The sequence below is a fragment of the Stegostoma tigrinum genome, chromosome 3 (genome assembly GCF_030684315.1).
Source record: "Stegostoma tigrinum isolate sSteTig4 chromosome 3, sSteTig4.hap1, whole genome shotgun sequence".
NCBI lineage: Eukaryota > Metazoa > Chordata > Chondrichthyes > Orectolobiformes > Stegostomatidae > Stegostoma > Stegostoma tigrinum.
This window is the reverse complement of record NC_081356.1, coordinates 122,576,436-122,597,447: the sequence shown is the minus strand read 5'-3', so window position 1 is coordinate 122,597,447 and position 21,012 is coordinate 122,576,436. Positions and strand designations below refer to the sequence as shown.

At 40.3% G+C, this 21,012-nt stretch overlaps 1 pseudogene; it reads left to right on the top strand.

Moving 5' to 3' along the window:
• The first annotated feature begins 20,161 nt into the window (after positions 1–20,161).
• On the top strand, positions 20,162–20,259 carry LOC125451360 (small nucleolar RNA U3; annotated as a pseudogene).
• Positions 20,260–21,012: the final 753 nt, after the last annotated feature.

Below are 21,012 nucleotides of genomic sequence, written 5' to 3'. Positions count from 1 at the left end.
CTTGGCCTGTTGTATTCATCCAGCTCGACACCTTGTTATCCCAGATTCTTCAGCATCTGCAGTTCCTGCTATCTCTGATACAGGAATAATAATTACTTGTCTTTCTTTGCAATGTCTTGTTAAGTGTGTAAAATGCTGTCTTGAGGTGATAGAAAGACTTTAGAGGAACACTATAAGGTGAAGCATTCAGTATTGCTGAAAAAAAGGTCTGAATTATATTGAAGGTCTTTGTGTTACACTCATCAGGATAAGTCACAAGAAATACTGATGTAAAGGAAAGCCAACATTTATGCTGTTTCGAGGGAAGAGTGCCGTTATGCCATAACTGGTAGAGATGTTGCCATGGAGAATGCATCTCATTGTATAAGAATCTGTATGGAATGGAGCAAGCTATTTGGCCCATCAATTCCATACCAAACCTGTGAAGTTCATCCCATCCAGACTGCGCCCCCTATCCTGTAACCCTGCATTTGTCATGGCTAACCCATCTAACCTACACACCCCTGGACTCTACAGGCAATTTAAAATGGCCAATTTACCTAACCTGCACATCTTTGGGCTGTAGGTGGAAACTGGAGCACCCAGAGGAAGCCCACATAGGCAGTCACCCAAGGTGGAATTAAACCCAGGTCCCTGGCACTATGAGGCAGCAGTGCTAACCACCGAGCCACCGTGCTGCTTCTTAATGATGACTAACAATTAACTATCCCAACCTTGTTTAAATTTTAAATTAGGCAGCTTGACTCCATTGGTCAAGGCATTGAACTGAAGAATGAACTATGGAATACTGTGACTTAACTCGTTGAGTTGAAACAGACATAGTGTGTGTTCATTTTCTCTAAAAATAGCAGGTCCATGTGTGTTAATAAAAACATCTTTCAGTACATAAGGGAAACAATATTGTGAGCAGACTTGTAAATTGTTTGTTAGCATAACTTTTGCACACTTGAGATTGTTTAGAAAATGTTGTCCAATTGATGAATTGTATCTAATGTTGAATGCTGTAGTTAGTTTTGCTGGTGCAAGCTGATAGCTGGCTGCTAGTTGATAGCTTCAGAGATAATGGGAACTGCAGATGCTGGAGAATTCCAGGATAATAAAATGTGAGGCTGGATGAACACAGCAGGCCAAGCAGCATCTCAGGAGCACAAAAGCTGACGTTTCGGGCCTAGACCCTTCATCAGAGAGGGGGATGGGGAGAGGGAACTGGAATAAATAGGGAGAGAGGGGGAGGCGGACCGAAGATGGAGAGTAAAGAAGATAGGTGGAGAGAGTGTAGGTGGGGAGGTAGGGAGGGGATAGGTCAGTCCAGGGAAGACGGACAGGTCAAGGAGGTGGGATGAGGTTAGTAGGTAGCTGGGGGTGCGGCTTGGGGTGGGAGGAAGGGATGGGTGAGAGGAAGAACCGGTTAGGGAGGCAGAGACAGGTTGGACTGGTTTTGGGATGCAGTGGGTGGGGGGGAAGAGCTGGGCTGGTTGTGTGGTGCAGTGGGGGGAGGGGACGAACTGGGCTGGTTTAGGGATGCAGTAGGAGAAGGGGAGATTTTGAAACTGGTGAAGTCCACATTGATACCATATGGCTGCAGGGTTCCCAGGCGGAATATGAGTTGCTGTTCCTGCAACCTTCGGGTGGCATCATTGTGGCAGTGCAGGAGGCCCATGATGGACATGTCATCTAGAGAATGGGAGGGGGAGTGGAAATGGTTTGCGACTGGGAGGTGCAGCTACTGAGGATAGATATGCAGGTCACATACCCTCAAGGCTAATTGTATCAGAAGCATGTCCATTTACTTGTTTGCAAACAGCAAAAGTCATGACTTTTCCCAAACAATCAATGCTTACAAGACTCATGACACAGTTTTCAAAATTAAATGTTCTAAAGCATTTGCTGAATAACCCTGAGCGTTTAAAGAATTATGTTGACAACCAATAAGAATTTTTTAGTTAAGCTCAATAGAACTTGTGTAGTTAACTGTGTGGCATACTATGGCTTTAAGAAGGCTATTTTGTCCCTTTTTTCAGAGAGGTTTTAAGGCAGAGGTACCGAGTTGCTTATTCAGATTTGCTAGAGCAAGCAGTTTGTGAGATTTTGGGTTTGTTTTTAAGTAGGAATGATATAAGCAGCCTGAATGTGTGGCACAAGCTGCCAAAGAACCCCAACTTGCAGCTTTTTCAGTAGCAGTTGCTGGGTTGGGAGCCAGTACACATCTCTCTCTCTGTTACTCCCCTTCTGAGCTTTCTCATGATGCTTTTCTCCCCAGACTGGAGAATTGCCTGTGAGATAATTTGTTTTTCCAAACATTCCTTTTGTCGAAGATGTGTTAATGGGATGTCACTACATTAGAATCATAACTGTTTAGTCATAAAACAATCTATTATTCTGTTAAGTTTTTCAGTGGAGTTCAGTTATTCTGATTTCTTCTTTTGTTGTATTTTAACTGTAGTATATGAATGAAATGTTTTTTGCTTCAAATAGAAGATAGAATTGTACAGTACAGGAAGGGGCCATGTGGCCCGTGATATTGTGCCAAACATGATGCCAAATGAAACTAATCCCTTCTGCCTGCCATTGATCCATATCCTTCCATTCTTTGCACTTTCATCTGCTTTTTTAAATGTCCCTTAAATGCCCTTATTGTATCTGCCTCTACTGCTAACCTTGGCAGTGTGTTCCAGACTCTTAACACTCTCTGTATAAAGGAAAACTTGCCCCTCAAAAGTCCTTTGAACTTTCTCTCTCTAGCCTTAATTACATGCCCCTTTGTATTAGACATTCCAAATCTGGAAAAATGATTCTGACTGTCAACCATATTTATGATCTCACAATTTTATTGATTTCTAATAAGGCTCCCCTCAGCCTGTGCTGCTCAAAAAACAAAGAGTTTTTTCTAGCCTCTTCTTATAGCTCATACTCTTTAATCGAGGGAAGGTCCTGGCAAACCTCTTCTGCAACCTTTCTAAAGCCTCCACATTCTTCCTGTAATGTGGCGACCAGAATTAAACACAATGCTTTAAGTGTGGCCTAACAAAAGACGTATAAAGCAGCAACACGACATTTTGACATTTGTACTCAGTCCCCCAACCAATAAAGGCAGGCATGCTGTACACCTTCTTCACCATCCTATCTACTTGTGTGGCTACTTTCAGGGAGCTATGGACTTGTATCCCAAGACCCTTCTGTACATCAGTGCTGTTCAGAGTCCTGCCATTAACTGTATACTTTTCCTTAACATTTGATCTCCCAAAGTGCAGCACCTCAAACTTACCTGGATTAAACGATGTCTAACATTTCTCCGCCCATATCTGCAACTGATCTATATCCGACTGTATCCATTAATAACCTTCTACACTATCCAAAACTCCACCGATCTTTGCATCATCTGCAAACTTACTAATCCACCCATCTACATTTATAAATGAGTCCTTTATAAAAATCACAAACAGTAGATGTCCCAGTATGATCCCTACGGATCAATCCTAGTCACAGGCCTCCAGCCTGTAAAACACCCTTCTACCAACACCCTCTGTCTTCTATGTGCAAGCCAATTCTGAACCCACACAGCCAAGTTATTATGAACCCAATGCGTCTATCATAAGTGACTTTGTTGAAAGCCTTACTTAAATCCATATAAACAACATCCTCTCCTCTACCACTATCAATCACCTTCATCGCCGCCTCGAAAAATTCAATCAAGTTGGTAAGATGTGATCTGCCTTGCACAAAACCATGCTGACTGTCCTAATTAGGCCATGCTTTTTCAAATGTGAGTAAATCCTATTCCTAAGAATTCTCTCCAATGGCTTCCCAACCAGCGATGTGAGAATTACTGGCCTGTACTTTCCTGGATTACCGTTATATCTCTTCTTGAATAGAGGAACAACATTAGCTACTCACCAATCCCTTGGGACCTCTCTAGTGGTTAATGAGGATATACAGGTTTTGGTCAAATCTGGTAGATTGACCAGCCGAGTAGCATCTGGAACGCCATGCCAAGCACTTGCCTTTAAAAATAAGAAAAAAGTTGGGATCTAAGCTATCTTCTTAATATATTTTGTGGCGATCTGGTCTTGTCCATTATAACTGTCAGAAATCATTGATATTCTCCATGGCAATGCCTTTATCGATCACAGCCCACTTTCCAACCTATCAGTACTTTACTCTTAAACTTGATAAGCGTTATTTTTCCTTTCATTTCTTGCAAAGTATTTGATGACTGCAATGTGAAAATCTTCATCAAAATGTATCTTTTCTCAGCAATACTCAAATTCAAAAGACTTGATTAATATTTAATACAAAAGCCCTTACCTGTTGAGAAAGTCTCAGTGAAAAAATATTTCTTTAATCTAAAAAGATATGAAATTTGGAGTTAACTAGCTGAGGTATTAGAAATGATGCATGAACTGACTGAACTGTGTGCTTTTGAGGAGTCTACTTGCATTAAATAGCTTAAAAAGCAACGAAGGACATGAGTACAAGATCTGTATAAAACTATCAAATAAGCGTAAAGCTAGGTTAGATAGCAAGAGGTTTTGCTACTCCCAAGACAGGACTGATCTGTAAAATAAATTCAGTACTTGTTCAGTGACTGTGGATTCAGAAAAAAAAATTCAAAAACGAGCTGAAGAATTGTCTGAACGAAACTGATGTCTCTGGATACAAAATGACGCCACAAGGTTTCTCTTGTCTTATTCAAATGCTGTCATGAGATTTTCATATCCACTTGAACAACAGCTGATGCCTTGAATCAATTTCCTATTTTCTTCAGGGGATTTACTAAAGTATTGACGGAGGACAAAGCAGAATCACTGCAATATTAATTCATGGGATGAAGGTCTCTCTGACTAGGCCATCATTTATTGCCCCCATCACTGACTGCTCCAGATGAGGTATTGAGCAGCCTTCTATTTGATTAGAATAGAGTAGAATAGAAATTTATTGCCATGTGTACATTTATATGAAAAATACGGTGAAAAGTTTAGAAAAGACAAAAATAGGCGGATGGGCAGGTCGTGTTAACAGACTAGGAAAATGGGCAAAGAAGTCGCTGGAGGAATATGATGTAGAAAACTGTGAGGTTACGTACTTTGATAGGAAGAACAGAAGTGTGGACAATTTTCCAAATGGGGAAAGACTTCAGAGTTCTGAATCACAAAGGGACTTGGAAGTCCTGGTTCAGGATCCTCTTAAGGTTAACATGCAGGTTCAGTTGGTGGTTAGAAGGGCAAATGCAATGTTAGCATTCATTTCAAGAATACAAGAGCAGAAATGTACCGCTGAGACTGTGGAAGGCTCCAGTCAAACTGCATTTGGAATATACTGAGCAGCTTTGGGCCCATATCTGAGGAAGGATGTGTTAGCACTGGAGGGGGTCAATGGAGGGGGTGGGGCGTTACAAAAATGGTCCCAGAGAAGAATTCTTGTCATATGAGGAGCAGTTGAGGATTCTAGCTTTGGTTTAAATGGAGTTGAGAAGGATGAGGAGGGATCTGATTGAAACTTACAGAATATGGAGAGGCCTGGATAGAGTGGTCATTAGTAGGAGAGACTATGACTTGAGGGCACAGCCTCACAGTGAAGGGATGATCCTTTAGAATTGAGATGAGGAGGAATTTCTTTCAGACAGAGTGTGCTAAATCTGTGGAACTCAATGCTGCAAAAGGCTGTGGAGGCCAAGTCACTGAGGGTATTTTAGGCAGCGATAGATAGGTTCTTCATTAGTAAGGGGGATCAAGGTTTATAGGCACCAAGCATGATAATAGGTTTGAGAAATATATCAGCTATGATCAAAGGGTGGAATAAGCTCAATAGGCCGAATGGCCTAATCCTGCTTCTATATCTTTTGGTTTTTTGGTTAGGGAGGGAGTACCTGGAATTTGACCCAGGGGTCCACTGAGAAACAATCAGCTGCCTGTAACCACAAGGTGGGCTAGAAGGATGCCTGACTGGATCATTGCAGTTATCCTGAGACAGAAATGTTAGCAAGGGGGCAAGGTGGTGTGTTGAATTGTCAAGCAAATGGAAGCTTAGAGTTCTGTTTACAGACAGAATGGAAGGGGCATACCACAAAGTGGCCACAGTCAGTGTTTCATCTCTCCAATCCATAAAACTGTTCCTGACAATCAAAACTGTTGAAGTGATGCATCAATAAATCAGACTGTGGGAGCATGAATCCTATTAAAGCAATTTACCCATTCCCTTGTAACAAACAGCAAATAATTAGAAAAAGCACAGAGTCTTTAAAATCAGTCTTTTTTTCCCAATCTTTCCCTTTTATCATCCTCCTTTACAATACAAGTATTTTTTATAGGTTGTGAGATTTCTTTCCTCAACTACCCTCCAGGCAGGGTATTTCAGACCCCCACTATCCTCTGTGAAAATGTTTTTCCTCAAATATCCTCTTTTCACTTTAAAATTATGCCCCCTTGTAATTGATTATTCTACTAAGGGGAACTGCTACTTTCTATTCACCTGTCCATGTCCCTCATATTCTTCTAGACCTCTAACAGGATGCCACCTCAAAATTTTCTCCTCCAAAGAAAACAACGCAAGCTTACCCAGCATCTCTTCAGAGCTGGAATGATCCACACCAGGTAACATCCTGGTGAATCTCCTCTGCAATCTCTCTCCAGTGCAATCACATCCTTCCTCCCGTGTGGAGGCCAGAACTGCACGTAAAACTTCAACTGCCTTCATCTGTCAAAAGCACCCAGAAACTGGTGCTTGTACAAGCAAAATTGTAACTCAGAAGGTTGAATCAATGCAAAAACTTGCTGAGTTATTGGCACAAATTAGTCTTAAGTAAAGGTGATTTAGTAAGCTTAGATCAATCTGCTTTGCCTTCATCAAAGCATGACGCAAAATGATATTCCTTTGGTGCTAGGTGGTATTGATCTGATTGACATTACAAATACAATTAATGCACAAGGACCAGAGGGTTGTAAGCATGCAGAACAGAGGGAACATTGCACTTTGGCCCTAAATTCAATGTGACAAGTCCCTAGAGCAACTGATGGGTAGTAGTCCAGGTGGAGAGGAGTAATCCTTATTTGTCAGTGAAAGAATGGTTAAACAGCACTGACAACTTCTAAACTGCATGAAATTATTGTAACCTGGAGGCATTTCCCAGGGTCTCGCTAGAGAAGAACATTCCTGGAAAAAAAAATTAGGACAAATAAATGGCATCTGGAAAATAAAATGGCTGGGCTAATGATTCCGGTTTCATTTTCACAAACAGCGTTTGGCACTCTTAGACCTATAACAGCTGCAGAGAGTGGATGCTGTCTAATCTGATCCTTCATATTGTCCGTATTTTTTTAATAATATCAGCAACTCTCGTACAGTGCCTTTAATGTAATAAAATTCCCAAAGCCTGCAACTGGAGGGGATCAAGTAATATGTGATAGCAAACCACATAGGTCAGATGACAAAGTGATTGATCAGAGTGGCAGATTTTAAAGGAAGTTTTAAAGATGGAGAGGTTGGAAATCAGAGAGGTTTGCAGACAGAGTTCTCTCTACAAGTAGCTAAAAGCTTAATTAAAAAAAGGAGCAAGCAATAAAACAGTAGAGAGTTGGATGGATTATTTGGCAAGATTATTTGGAGGTTTGTAGAAAGAAATCTTTTTGAAAATCAATATAAAGAGCATTAGTGTTACAGTGAGGTGGATTCTGCAGCTGGTTAAAATGACAATATTTTTTTCCCAGAAATTAAATTCGAAAATGCTGGACATCATCAGCGTCTGTGAAAAGGGGATCAGACTTAACATTTCACAACAATGACCCTTCATCAGAATAATATCCTTGTGAATTTTAACCTGATCTTGGGGTAGGATATGTCGAGCAGGGAATGTACGTGACTCTTTGGTGGAGACACACAAATCATGAATGCTTCGGACTCAATTCTAGTTTCAACTCTGACACCATGTATTTTAATTAATGCATAATTTGAGGCTGAACTTAGGGATCTCCATCCCCAAACCTATCTATAGTTTTTCTCTCCATTTCTAGATGTGTTCTTTACAATCTGTATCAGTTGGGTGCCTGTTGACTCAATTGGCTGGCTGCTGTATGATGCATGGTGACACCAACAGCATGGGCTCAATCACCCACAGTAGCTAAGGTTAGCATCTTGTTCTGAACCTTTCCCCTTGCTGAAGATGCAGTGACCTTCAGGTTAAACTACCACAAGTTATCTCTCTCTTTCTGATGCTAGAGTAGTACGAAGGTGACTTTCCTTTCACCCCTGCCTTAATATCACCTCATTGGCATTGAATATTGTTTTGGAATCACTCTTGTGTCATTTCATTACATTAAATGGGTCATAAAAGAGTAAGTTATTGTTTAGTGCTCTATTCCATATTTTTGTATTTTTTTTGGTCAGTTAAGTCCCTATTGAAATCCAGCATAATAAATGAAGCACTATCTAGCTGCAATGTATTCTGCACCTAGAGGCCACAGATTGACAGAATCTGATGTGCTTTAAGGAGATCTACAAACATCTGATACAGTTAAGTACTTCTTTTCTGTCCCAAAAATCTGAAAGATTACATTTCATTTTGCATTCAACTTTTGAAGAACGCCTTTGTTGGAGGGGGCTCTTAATATTGATGGTTATGTAATGAAACAAATGCGTCTGAAATATTAGATTTCTAGATAATCTTTCTATTGTTAATAGCAACTTCTATTTATACACCTCCTTTAATGTTGTAAAACATCTTATCTTTCTTCACAAGAGCATGATCAAACACTTATACCTAGTCACATAAGGAAGTATTAGGACAGAGGGCCAAAAGGCTGGTCCATGGTAGGATTTAAGGACTTTCTTTTCATTATGGGGATGTGGCTGTCACTAGCTGGGCCAACATTTATTGTCCAACCCCAACTATCATTGAGAAAATGGTGGTGAGCGACTGCAATCTATTTGATGTTGGAATATATAAAATGCCAATAGGGAGGCACTTCCAGGATTTAGATCCAGAGGCAATGAAGGAACAGCAATAGATGTCCAAGTCAGAATGGTGAGTGGCTTGGAGGGGAACTTGTAGCTGGTGGTGTTCCCCCATGTATCTGTTGCCCTTGTAGATGTAAGTGGCCCGGAGTTTAGAAGGTGCTGTGTAAGGAGCCAGGGTGAATTTCTGCAGTGCATTTTGTAGATAGTACACACTGCTGCTACTCAGTGTCGTTGGTGGAGGGAGTGGATGCTTGAGGATCCGGTGCCAATCAAGCGGGCTGCTTTGTCCTGGATGGTGTCAAGTTTCTCGAATGTTGTTGGAGCTGCACTCATCCAGGCAAATGAAAAGTATTCTATCTCACTCCTGGCTTGTGCTTTGTAGATGCTGAACAGTTTTTGGGGATTCAGAAGGCAAGTTACTCACAGTGATATTTCCAGCATTTACCCTGCTGTTGTAGCCACTGTACATATGTGGCTGTCTGGCAGTGAGAGGGGGGACAGGGAGAAGGAGCAGCAAGTCCTGCCTGCTAAGAACTGCTTGCCAATTGGAAATCAAGAGCTCTATTGCACAGAAGTACCACCCGGGAGACAGGTAGCTGCTACCAATCTGGTACCTACTCGAGACATGGTATTGGTGCCGCACCCCAGGACAGAGGTGATGGCAGGAGGTAAGGCTTCAAGCAGCTGGGGTACAATTGAGCACAAGGACATTCAGAGAGCCAGTGTTAAAACAGGTTGCATCATTTGACCAAGCACCATGAGGTTTTAAAAAAAAGACCAACCCCCACCCCCGCCTCATCAATAACAACCTATGTGGCTATGGTGTGCTCAGCGTGACGCCTGCATATCCCCTACCAGAAAAGGTAGGTTAAATGAAGAAAAATGCCCACTTAAAGAGGCCAGTTGTGGCAGGGTGGTATGCCAGACATGAAGGCTTCTAGTCATGTACCTACTTGGTTTAGAGGAGGAAGATAGAACAGTCACCATTCACTGTCCTGGCAACTGATTAAATATCTCCCTTCCCCACCATCAAAGTCACTTCTGGAGTGGGCACTAGATTCCAAACATGATCTCAGGCAAGTAACCCTAATTAGCTTTAGGATGTGGCACTGAGATATCCAGGAAGATATTAAACCAAGCTCCCACCTGCAAACTCTTTAGATAGTCATCAAAAATGTCATAGTGCTGTTCTCCCCAGTTCCTGGCCCACAACTATTTCAAAACTAGCTCTGTTAAAGGAAAAAGAAAAATTACATTTCCCATTCATTCTGTCACTGACTAGAGAGAAATTCCAAAGTGAAACTGCAGCCAGGTCAGGCCATACAATATTATAATAAGTAATTTTTTTTTCGTCAAGTGCTTCAAGACATTTTAACCCCTTGGTGAAATGTTGTAGATGAGCAACTGCCCTTGTTTTGTTTCTTTACAACCACTCTCTCACACACAGCAAGTTTTCACCAGAGGCAAGGTTACCAGGAGGTCCAATGTTTCATTTCGACAAAATGAAACAAGGTAGAGCCTTGAAGATTTTTATGTTGATTTCTGATCATTGACTAATTCACAGGCATCACTTGGTAATTCATACAAAACCATCAAAAGGACCAAATTCTAAGATCCCTGAAAGATGTCAGTCAAGCACAGTTTATCTTTGAAGGTTTGATGTTTCAGTGATATCTAGTGGTGGAGATGATAATCAAACATGGTCTCTGATGTCCCACTGCAATGTATCGTTCGTGCTCAAAACCTCCAGAAGCTCTCAGAAATAATTGGGGATGGTTTAACCTTATCAAACAGGCAGGTCAACAACTAACATTTCCCTGGGTACTGACCTGTCAATTTCCTCCCTACTTCAAAACAATCCTAGTTTTAACTTGTTCTGCTTAGCAGACAGCAAAGGTACCCACCTGAGATTCAATATAATATGAGGAAATGTGTGGTCATGTACTTTGGCAGGAAGAATAAAGGAGCTGAATATTATTTAAGTAGAGAATGATTGCAGAAATCTACAGCACAGAGGAATTTAAGAGTCCTTTGTCAAGAGGGTCACACGAAGCTAGCTTACACAAAACTTGCGGTATGGCTGTCAAATGGAATTGTGGCCTTTATATTAAAAAAATGGAGTATAGACTAGGAATGTTTAGCTAAAACTATATAAATCAGAGAACATATGCTGTACTGTGAACAGTTTTTGTACAATTAACTCAGGAAAGATTTGTTGGTCTTCAAGACACTCCAGAGAAGGTTCATGAGATTGATCCTGGGTATGGCAAGATTGTCTTATGAGAAGATGTTATGTATTTTTAAACTATACTCAATGGAGTTTAACAGAATGAGAGAAGTAATCTCAAAATAAGGATTCAATCATGAGAGACAAAGATGAGGAATAATTTCTTCTCTCAGAATCTGTGGAAATTGTTACCACTGAGAGCTGTAGAGGCTGGTTCTTAAGAATATTCAAAGTGGAGAGATGCAGATTTTTAATCAGTAAGGAAATCAAGGTTTATGGGGCAAAGACAGGAAAGTGGAGTGGAAGGTTATCCGATCATATTTAAAAGGCATTCAGATGGGTACACGAAAAGGAAGAGATTGGAGGGATATGGGCCAAATACTGGCAAATGTGACTAAATTAATTTAGGATAACAAAGTATGAAGCTGGATGAACATAGCAGGCCAAGCAGCATCTCAGGATGTGCTCCTGAGATGCTGCTTGGCCTGCTGTGTTCATCCAGCTTCACACTTTGTTACCTTGGATTCTCCAGCATCTGCAGTTCCCATTATCTCTAAATTAATTTAGAACCTATCAGAACATCAGAACCTATCTTCTTTACTCTCTATCTTCGGTCCGCCTCCCCCTCTCTCCCTATTTATTCCAGTTCCCTCTCCCCATCCCCCTCTCTGATGAAGGGTCTAGGCCCAAAACGTCAGCTTTTGTGCTCCTGAGATGCTGCTTGGCCTGCTGTGTTCATCCAGCCTCACATTTTATTATCTTGGAATTCTCCAGCATCTGCAGTTCCCATTATCTCTTAAATTTAAAGATGTCATCTTTACATAGTGTAAATTTTGTTTTCCTTTTAAATTGGATTATTTTTTGCAAGTTATCCAAACGAGTTTAAGATAAAAAGTTTCAACAAGATGTGTTTCCTTTCAACAATATTAAAGGAAATTCACTTGAATTATCCTGTGATAGGACCAATTAATTCTCACTGTGTAACTTGTCCAAAAAATTATTGTGTCTGATTTAAAACTTATTTACATAGCAATGGCTTGTTTCCTGGAGTTTGAATGTTAATCTCTCTTCCCAAGAAGAACTAAAAAATTGACTGTTACTAATACAATACCATATCTTTAGAATTACTTATGTGTTTGTCCATCTTCATAAAATGTAGCTGTTAAACTTAAAATGAGGTCTGATGAAGTCATTTTCACTTTCAAAGGCCAAAATGGCATATTACAGAAGCAGGGCATAAATCCCTTATCTTAAGTTAACTATCAGACAGGGTAATTACTTCATGATCCTGAACATATGACTAATAGCTAGAAATGGAATACTTAGAATTCTGCAGGAAAAATAAAGACTCTAGTTTAACGAAAATGGCACTGGAGTCCAAAATGCAGAGAGAGCAGGGCATCAAGTAGAGAAGTTGTAAGTGGCATTCAGTAATAGATTGTAACTCAGTAGTTCACAGAGATAATGGATCATTTAAAAGTGCATCTTTCTTAAATAGATCAAATTTTCAATGGTGAGATGTACAAATCATAATTTGTGAGCTTTACACTTTTCTGGAGAAATTATAAACTGATCAAGCCTCTTTGGAAAAGTGTCCTATCTTTTTATAGAAATAAGAATGACTTTATGAGAGGTACATGCACTTTGAGAGAGGGTAATACCATTTAGGAGAGATCATGCATGTGCATTTTTAGCATTGTGCCTATGTAGTGGATAAGATCATTGGGACTATTAAGACATGTACATCTCGTGGAGCTTGTTTTGTTTTAAAGTTCATTAATTTTAAAAAGCTTTACTTTACCTGTATGTGGACAGAAGCCCAGGGGTTGTCAGTGGACAACCTGTGCTGCATGATTAGTTTCAGAACCATCCATTATCCATTATGGGATATCTGTCCGTCCACGGTTTGGCTGTAGAATTATCAATATAAATGCTTGATTTATAATGGAATTATGTAGTTGAAGAGAAAGTGGTGGAACAGTGGTAATGTCACTAGACTAGTATTCTGGAACCTCAGGCTTATGTTCCTTGGACATGGCTCAAATGTTTCCAGAGCTGATGGTGAAACTTGAATTGAATAAAAATCTAGAACTAAAAGCTGTCTACGTAGCTATTGTTGATTGTTGTAAATATCCAGCTGGTTCCTTTTGGAAGGAAATCTTCCATTATTACATTGCCAATAATGTGACTTCAGAGACATAGAAACTTCATTGATTCATCATTTTGTTCAAGACAGTTAGGGATTGGCAGTAGCATCTGGCTTAGTCAGCAATGACCGTATTCAATGAATGAATGAATGAAAATGGCAGTGAAGTATTTTTTATAAGCTTAGCATTAGCTCTTTAAAAGAGCTTTATTTTCTTTCATTTCAGCTTGGGTCATGAGATCTGCTGATGACGTGTTTAGTAAGCATGGAGAATGCAGGGCAAAATGCGTTCAATATTTGAATGGGTTGGCATGAGTTAGCACTAAGCTGGCTTTCAGTCTATGAAGATCAAGCATTTCTGTGTGTAGAGAGGCAAAGTTTAGCATGAAAAATGAGGGACCATTGGAGTTGTTTGGAGTCATAGGTTTGCATTTATTGGTGATGGCCTGTTCTATACTCAGCAGCCTATACCTCCGTACTGTTTGTTGGGAATATGAGCTCCACCTCCACTTACCTCAGTTTTACAGACTGTCATTTGGCATTGGAATGAATGGACATATTTTTCGTTATTAATCTGAGTACTTAACTCACTGCTATCATGCGACTATGATAAACAAAAGCCTTTTTAGGCTAACCTTCATACGAAATACACTAGCATAATTTCTGATGCATTCAAACTTTTAAATCCCAACAAAACAAGACAAACTTGCGCTTTCCTATAGTATCTCAGACAAATCTGGCTGAGGGAAGCCAATAGCATTGACATTAGTGATGAGATACAGCTGTATTCTATGTTGAATTATGTCATGCTAAAATGTTTGTCACAATTTGGCCAATTAACTGTTGGCACTGCGTGAATATCAATTTTCAATTTGAAAAAAAAACTGGAGAGATCCTTCCCTGAGTAACTATCGTCTCTCGTCCCTAGAGCCATTTCATAAATCTTTTCTGTTTCACTGTAAAATCACTGCACCCTGCTGAAATTGTTGCGTCCACTTCTGCATGAAGTTCAGAAGTTCTACTGAACTATTATTTTATAAATATTCATCGTGACTACTTTGTTTTTGTACTTTATGTCTCTATTTGTAAGGTCCAGGATCTCAGAATTCTTTTTAATTACTTCTTCAAACTGCCTGCTGCATCACCAAATTCTGAATTTATGCCCCATGTCCCTCTGCTCCTGTAGCAGCTTTAGAATTGCACATTTTATTTTATATCGTCTCCATTTCGTCTTTCTACCAAAATGTTTCATTGTACACTTGGCTGCATGAAAAAGACATCTGAAATCTGGGCTCCCATTCCACCAGCCTGCCAATGTACTCTTGAAATCTATTCCTTTCCTCCTCTCTACTCATGATAAGCTTTGCGTCATCTGCAAATTTTGGTTGATATTGCATCTTGCACATTGAATTCTAAGTAATTCACTTATATCAGGAAGTAATTGTTGTACTAACTCCTGAGAAGGGACTCTTTGTATCTTCGTCCAGTTTGAAACAACCACCTGCTCACCATTACTGTCAACTTCGTACCATGCTACTTCTATCCATTTTATTCCATAAGCTCCAGCTTTGCTGACAAGCCTATTGTGTTGTATTTTACCAAACGCCTATGCAATACATGAGCTGCACCAACTTCAATATCTTGCCAATGCCATCTGTTGCCTCATCAAAACACTCCATTAAATCAATAAGCCCATTAACCTATAAGAAATGCGAAGCTGGTTTTCCTTAATCAGTCAGCAGTTATGTAAACAACTATTAATTTTATTCCAGAATATGATTTCTAAAAGCTCCACAACCACTGAGATTAATCTTGGAGATTTGTAACTATTTATTTTATCTTTATGTTATTTTCGAGCAAATATATCAAATTTGCAGTTTTTGAATTGTAAAACACCATTCCTATACCTAATTTCGATTAGACGTTTTTGGCTAATACTACTGCAATTTTCACCATTACATGTTTCAGTATCCTTAAATGCATCTCATCTGATTCTGATGACTTATCAACATGGAGTACAGATTGCCTTCCTTGTGCCTTCTGTTTGGCATTGCTAAAAAGAGATAAAAAGTTGAAGTATTTCATTTTGCACTAATTAGTGCTAGCATCCTACTTCTGATGACTGCAAGATGAAAACCTTTAGCTTCTAACATAGAAAATAGGATCAGAAGCAGATCATCCTGCTCCTCAAGCCTTCTTTCCTATTTAATACATTAGGAGAGATGATGGTGTCCTCCTGATGTAATCTAAAAGCCAGACTAATGTTGCAGGGAAAGAATGTTCAAATTCCCATCATCGGTTTTGGTAAGAACTTAAATTCAATCAATCCATAAATCTGGAATTGAAAACTTGTCTTATTGAAAGTGAACATGATGACTCTCATCAGTTGTGGTTGACAACCCATCTAGATCACTAATGGACTTTCGCGAAGGTAATCTGTCATTCCTATTTTGTCTGGCCTAAATGTAGCACCAGATCTACAGCACTAACATGATTGGTGTTAAACTGTCCTCTGCAATAAGCTCACAAACCTACTTGAAGTGTAGTTAGGGCTGGGCAACAAATGTGAGCACCCCAACAGCACCACACTCCATGGTAACAAAAAGCAACAATTTAGTGGGTTACTTACAAAGTAACTTTACACCTCCCATTCACCGAGGGAACAAATTGTATGTTATTCAAAGAAGCAGGACCTTGAAATAATACTGTGTGATGTGAATAGCAAGTACATTAACATTTTGCTAAAGAGATCTTTTTGCCTCAATGTTTCATGGAATTTTACTGTATTTGAAATTGTACCCTGAGGAGAATAGCTGTTTTCATGCAAAGTTATTGCACAGGAAAATTTTAAACCAGCCGCTTGACAACCATGTTCACTGTCCTCTGGCACGCACAGATTTTTTTATTTTGTTAACCTCATGGCATGCTGGCATTGTTGGATAGGTCAGCATTTATTGCTTATCCTTACTTGCTCTTGGGAAGGTGGTGGTGAGCTTCTATTAAGCATCAAATCACTTGCCCCCAAGTTGAAGGTAGATAATTTATTTTTTTTAAGTGAGTGAACAGCTGTTTCAACCTCTGAGCGAGAAAGTGTTCAGTGTTTGTGCTGCGGTAGAGGCTGCTATCATTCATTTCAAATCTTGAAATAAGATTCCATGTTAATTGAGGTGAATATGAAAACTCCATTGTGGAACTCGCTGCTTGAGGAGAATGGGAACACATTAAAGGGAAATCTGGACAAAAAAAAAGATTAAAGGGCATACTAATGAGGAGCAGTTTATGTGGAGAATTAAAATCAGCAGGAGCTAGTTTGTACATAATGATTTCTAGTTCGCATTGAACAAGAATGATTGCATCCTTTGCCAGTTATCCTTTTTGCAGAAATACCACCTCCTTAAAAATGATCTTTTTACTTCTTCATGCTGGTGAAGCTTTGCTCTGTATAAGTTGGCTACCACAGCTTCCTCTCCTGCCTGGGGTTGAGCAGTTGCCAGCAGCCTGGACTGTTTCTTCCTAATGCTGAACCAGCTGTGGTACTGTCTCAGTGAGATGCTCATCAGCTTGTGCTCCCAGACTTTCTAAGTATGAAGTTCCCACTGTAGTGTCAGAATCTGAGCTGGTAGGGCACAGGAGACAGCCTTACAAATGCTTTCTCTGAGACCTTGGTATTCCCTTCCTTCGAGATCGAGGAGGCAGCTTTTGTCAGAGCAGGCCATTTCTCTGCAGGAGTCATGGACATCCCACTGGTACCTGCAAGATGTAAGAGAGAAAAGGTTTCATGGCAAATGATTTGATGCAGAGAGCAATCAATGAGACTGCCAGCGGGGTTAATGTGAGAGTTACTGCAAAGTGAGCGCTGGCATTCCAATGCTACCCCGTACTTGGTGTTTGGGGCACACATGTCCCAGAATCCCTGCAAGAAAAGTCCTGTTCATCTCCAGCAGGGGACAGAATTCTCTCCTTTTCGAGGGTGAGGAGACTCATGGTGAGTGACTCTCCCCTGTGCAGGCCCTTTCTGCCACTTTTTGGTCTGTATTCTCCAGAAATGATTAAAAAGGAGGATTAAGTGAGATTAAAGATAGTGGCACAGCTCTGTGTGCTGATGGAACTCAGGGGAGAGCTGGTGAGATGCGTAGTCGAGTGACTGGGCATTGCAAAGGCCATGCAGAGTTTGTGGTGTGGCAGTTTGGGAGGAATTAGAAGCGAGTTAGGGAAGATGTTGCAGGTAATAGTGAGAGTGGCAGAGTGTGAGCCTTGGTTGGAAGTGGGTGAAACAGCAGAGATAGAGGGCAATGTAACTGAGAGAAAGAATGTGGCACTTGCACTGGCATAGTAGAGAAGGTCATTGGCCTTTTTGCAGCACTGCTAGTCATTCCTCTTGGCTGTGGAGTTGATATTGGTGGTGAACTCGCACCAGAGTACCAGGATTTGGTGTTGTGACCTACTTTATTAACCCTCCACCAAGAGGACAACCTCCTTCTGTATCATTTTGCCACCAGGACCTCCAGGTTCTCTCAGAAGGTCATGGCACCATCTTCTCTGACTCCAACATCTTCTGACTGCATCAGCAGGGCAACATTGGAATGCCTGGGCTCATCTGGGTGCCCTTAAATATGGCACGGGGTGCCACGGGGATGCTGGTCTTCCAGCAGACCTCCAGTGAGGGGTGAGTTGTTCAGTGGGCAGTCAGATGGGGGCTAGAATTGTGTGAGAGGGATGCCATAAAGCTTGTGTAGGTATTTAAGGAGGTGATTTCAGTAAAATATGGTGAGAGGTCTTGCCAGGGAAGCAACATGGGCCTTCCAAAAAACTCAACACAACACACGTTTGGCCAAAACAATGAAAGGCAAATTCAATTTAAATCCTATTCATGTTTATGGGGAGGTTTGATGCCAGTCCCCAGGCAAAGTCTCAGCATCATTCGCTCAGGAATATATCATTTACACCTTACTTGCACCTTACAAGCAGCAGCATACTTTGGGATGTTCCTCGGATGTGACAAGAACACAGGGATAACTTCCATCTTTGCTGTTTTGGCTCTGTTTTGATGGATGAAACAATCTGTCCATCATAGAACATCCTGAAGTTTCATCCTATTATCATGCCATTAATCGGGTTTTATAGCTATTTGGTGATCCATACAAACAGATTAATACCAAGTGGTGAAGGCAAACAGATATTGCAAGTCCAGAGTCAATTTCTCTTAAAAATTCTGCATTTTATATAAATTAACAGAGGTGATCTTTGTTCATGTTCCACAATTTATATCAGTTGATTCATTGTTCCTTCTTACTCATGTGTACTGCTTCTTTAGAGATGTTCTTTAAAGCCTCTTTGTGTGGCCTGCCCTAAAAACTTCTTCTTTGGCTTAAGGACAAATTTTGACTGACAACATCTAAAGTGCCTTAGGCTCTGTTAAAGGGCTCTATTCACTCACTAGGCTGGGCAGCTGGTTTAGAATGTGGAGTGATGCTAACAGTGTGGGTTTAATTTCTGTACCAACTGATGGTGATAAGAACATCTCTTGTTCTCAATCCCCTTGTTTGCCTGAGGTGTGGTGACCATTGGGTTAACCCACCACAAGTCACTCTCTTAAATGGGAGAGTAAACCTTTGGGACCATGCTACCTTTACCTTCTTTATTGTTGAAGGATCCACATCAATGCAAGGTGTTGCTTTGGCTGATAATTCATTATCAGCATAATTCATTCACTTTCACGCTTTCAGTCTCTTAGTCGTACTACGTGTATCCAATTGTTGGCCAATGTATATTTGTTTAAGTAAATAAATAGTCAATAATGAGGAGCAGACAGATTTCAGAGTTTAAGTCAGTTTAAATAGTGGTATTTAGGCAGTTACTGATGAATAGATTGGCTTCCCTGTTCGACTCAAATTGTTTATCACTTAAGCACTGATGGGAATTGAAATGATTAACAATTTGAATGAGCAATCATCATTATTAGGCACCGACACCAGGCAAGAAGTTTTTTGATACCTCAAATGAGTGCTTAGGGTTATTTTAATTTGTGACTTTAATGCACGTGGCAAATTTATCAGTTCTCAGGACCAGAAAGATGCTGGCGCTGTAATGCATTTCCACTTTCCATGAATAATGGAAAGTTGCGAAAAATGCAGAAATTCTTAGAACAGGGTCTCACACAACACACAAATTATTCATCTCTGTCTTGTGTTCCAAACCTGTAAAATGTGCAGTCAAATTAACTGCGTGGATGTTGAAAGAATGTTTCCCCTTGTGAGAGAGGTTAGGGCTTAGGGTTAATTTTAAAAGTCAGGCATTAGCCATTTAAAGGTGGAGAAGAGGAGATTTTGTGTTCGCTCAGAAGGTTGAGAGTCCTTGAAATTTTCTTCTCCAAACAGCAGTGGAGGGAGAGTCATTGAATGACATTAAGGCTGAATTAGAATGATTCTTGACTAACAGGAAAGTCAAAGTATGTAGACAGGAATGAGGTCTTGATGCCACAGTCCGGTCAGACCTGGTCTAATTGACTGGCAGACCAGGCTATAGATGTTGAATGGCCTATTCCTGCTTCTAATCTGTATGTGAATATATATTGATTTCTTAACTTTTATTTTAGTTCATGGGGACTTTTAGACTTGACTCAAATAATGGGGAACTGTTCTGGTTTTAGCAGCTTATGTAGCTGCGACAGAACTTTACTCGCAAGGAGTGTACATCAGGGAATGAGATTGGGTCATCAGGTTTTACAGTTTTCAGTTAAGTACACACTGTCAAATACAGCAAGTCCATGCCAGGACACCGGCTGTGCTGTTAGGAGGAAAGTTCCAGGATTCTGAATCGGTATCACTGAAAGGATGCGATAGACTATACTTTTAGGGATCATTTCTATAGTTTTTGACTTGAGGATATATTTCCAAGTCAGTTTAGTGAGTGACTGGGAAGACAACTTGATGGTGGTGGTGTTCCCATGTGGAACTGCTGCCCCTGTCCTTCCAGGTAGCCGTGTTCTTAAGTTTGGATGGTGCTGTTGAAGTGAGTTGTTACCATGTGTCTTGGAAATAGTACAGGAGTCTTGGGTACATTGGATTTGCTACATGAGTGGGAATGGTTAGGATTTCAATTGCTACAGTGGTGGAAATAGATTCAATAGCAGCCTTGAATAGAGAATTAACTGAATACCTGAAACAGAAGAAAAAGTGCAGGGATATATATATATATATATACATAGAGAGAGAGAGATGCAGTGGGATTAGATGGTTTGCTCTTCAGAAAAGCTGCTACTGACCCAATGGGCTGAATGGCATCCTTCGTGCTCGCCTCTTTCATGATTCTATGAAAGCCATGCCTGTGAACTGAGAGAAGACTTTACAGCCTTTGCAAGTTGTACTTCAGCAGAATCATCATTTATCTGCAGCCCACTTTAAAATGCCTGTTTCCCCTGGCAACACACTTCTCTTGCTTTAAATTGCCTTTGGGTTCTGCCTTGAGTCAACCATCAGTGTCTGAAAGCAGCTGTCCTTATCCCACAGCCTTCTGAGAGAAGATTCACAATTTACAAGCTCAAGTGTCCTTTATTGAAATAACTACTGTAGAGATCAATAACTTGTGACTGTTTTTTTTTCCGTTTTCCTTTAATTATTGTCTTGTAAAAATAAACTGTCTAATCCAATTCAGGTAAACATTAAAGATTCCAAAACAGAAATTGTTGGAA